This window comes from Otolemur garnettii, unplaced genomic scaffold, assembly GCF_000181295.1.
Source record: "Otolemur garnettii isolate 467f Iridium unplaced genomic scaffold, OtoGar3 scaffold00018, whole genome shotgun sequence".
Taxonomy (NCBI): domain Eukaryota; kingdom Metazoa; phylum Chordata; class Mammalia; order Primates; family Galagidae; genus Otolemur; species Otolemur garnettii.
This window is the reverse complement of record NW_003852413.1, coordinates 2,351,835-2,354,572: the sequence shown is the minus strand read 5'-3', so window position 1 is coordinate 2,354,572 and position 2,738 is coordinate 2,351,835.

Below are 2,738 nucleotides of genomic sequence, written 5' to 3'. Positions count from 1 at the left end.
GGCGGCTGGGGGCGTGCGCGTGTGTGCGTGTGCGCCCGTGTGTCTGCACGCTGCACCGTGGGGGCGCTGGGAGGAGGAAAACAGCAAGCTGGGGGTGGGGTGGGCTGCAGGGCTTGGAAGCTGTTCTGGTTTTCAGATGCTCTGAGAGGTCTCAGCTAACGGGGTCTCAAGAACTCAAGTTGTCCCTGTTCCCTGGGCAGGCTTTGCTTCTGCTGGCATGAAGACCCCTATCAACTCTCTCCCCTTCCTCTCTTACCAAGGACCAACCAGAGGCCTATAAGCTGATCACTGCAATGCTCTAATTCTTTTCAGAATCAGGACATTCTACCGAGTGTCAAACCAGAGGCCCCTGGGGTTCCTGGCTTGGCTGATTCACCTGGTTTTATTGGGGTAGAGCTGCCCCCACATCACCTGGGTGGGACCCTGCAGAGCACACCCCCTGCTAGCCCCTGCCATGCTGTGCTCACCCTCTAGTGCTCAGCTGGAGACCACTGATGACAGCCCTGCTCCCGGGGCCAGGGTAGGGGCAGAGCCAGACAAAGGCCAGGCTGTCAGGATCTTCAGTAGCCCACCCCCACCCCCCAAACCAGGCCCCTTCACCAATTGCCACATGAATCCTGGAAGGGGCTGGTGGTCCAAGGGCCGTGGCTATGACCTCCCCAGAGGTGCAAGCCTTGGGCCCTGCCCCCTTTTATGGGAAGCAGAAGTCAGGAGAGTAGGTTGCACAGCCTGGGTTGGGGAGAACCTAGGTTGGGAGCGCCTGGGTGGGCACCTGGAGCTAGAGCCTGGGGCAGCAGGACTCAGGCAGCCTAAGAGAGAAGGGCCAGCCTGTGAGCCAGCTGGGGCTGACCATCTTCCCAAACTTCAGCTGACACTTTGGACAGTAGCAGCCCCTGTGGGATGTGTCCATGGAGTCTGTCACTCTCCTTTTATGGAGTAGTTTGGCTGGGGCTTGGGGTCAGGACCCCCATGCTTTGGGTCTCCCCCAGTCAAACAAGGAGCTGCAGAGTCCTATCCCCTAAGGGTATAGCCTGCCAGAGGGTGGCCTGCCCAGCAACTCCCCCAGGCAGCCTGAGCCCAGGGCTGGGGGTGGCAAGGGCAGCTCTAATTCCAGCCCCACCAGCACCCTTGTCCTCAGCTCTGGTGGGCATCTGGTGTCTTGACCCATATGGCATTGCCTTGGATGGGGCACCCTTACCCCAGCTGGGAGTTTGGGGAGCCCAGGCCCCCCACCCTGGCTGGCAGGACTCCCACCCACCGCAGGCATTGGGCCGACCGCGTTGCAGGCACCGCTGTGCTTCGAGGCATCTGCTGCTACCGGCGGGGCAGATGGGCTGCCAGTGAGCTCAGTGTGTGCGGGGGAGGGGGTGCCATAGGAACCCCTCCCTGCCAGGAGTGTGGGCGCGGGAGAGGCAGGCGCCATCAGAGGGGGAGGGCAGGGATGGGCTCCAGGCTTGGGGAGTGGCCCATGGAGCTGGGTCCTGGGCAGGGTTCTCAGGGAGCCTGGGCTCAGCCTCAGAAGACGCAGGGCCCTGGAGATCCTGACGAGGGCTCCTGACCAGGTGGCTTTGGGCCTTAGGGCCTGCAGGAGTGTGTTTAGCTCCAGAGCCCTGAGCTTCAGCAGGACAGGGCTGTCCTCAGCACATGCAGGTACCTCCTGCCGGGGGAACCTCTGGCTCCGAGGCCGTGGCTCCCAGAGAAGCCAAGGCCACACTGTATGCTAAGTGAGGACATGCTGAGGCAGTGTGGGACTTCTGGGCAGCCTTCCCCAGGCCCTGTAGGCTGCAGCAGAAATGCACGGTGAGGGTCCTACTAGGTTGCTGGAGCCAGGTTGCCAGGCAGGAGGCTGTCTAAGGTAGCAGACCTTGCCCTACTCTGGCTATCCCTAAAGGCCAGCCCACTGATCCAGTACCCCTCAGGGATCCCAGCAGCCTTGGAAGCCCACTCGTTGGGCAGTTGGGAGGGCTCATGAGCAAACCCCCAGAATGCCCACTCCGGGATGGGCTCTGGGGGCTCCTCCTTCACTACACAGCTGCCTGTGCTCAGCCCTGGTGTGTGCAAGAGGCTCCCACCCTCCCAGCTCCTGTAACCATGAGAGCTGCCATCTTCCCCACAGACAGAAGAGGAGAATGAGGCTGGGCCAGACTTTGTGGCTGCCTGGCCTAGGGCTGGGTAATGCCTGAGCTGGAACCTAAACCCAAGTTCTGGTCAGCTCCAGGTCAGCCTGTGTGCCAGCCCACCCTGCTGTCCAGAACATCTGGCTGGGAGGGTGCATGTCCTCTGCTGCTTCCTGGTATGCAGAGAAGTGTGGCTGGTGGTGGTGGCCTTCTGTCCCCCTCCCCTCTGCTCCAGTCCTAAGGTGGCTCTGCCCCGCTCTCTGCTGCAGCCCTCAGATTTGGCAGTTGCCTCTGCCTGGCTGTGACTCAGCCTCCTATTTGTTGGTGGTTGCCTTTTTTTTCTTTTTCTTTTCCAAAATGTGACATCATCATGGCTCTTTGGAAGGGTGACTCCTGGGGCACTGGCGAGCCTCACCTATGGGTGGCCTCAGCTTGTAGTGGCTAAGATGACTGATGACCAGACATGGAAGGAGATCCCCCAGAGGACCTTACCCTTGGACTCTGTCCCTGGGCAGAGACTGTCACCTCTTGAGGAGGCATAATCCATGCCTTAGTTATACCTGACTCGGGCACAGTGCCAGAGACACCTGTCTAAAGTCACTCCTGTCAGCTGCCTCACAA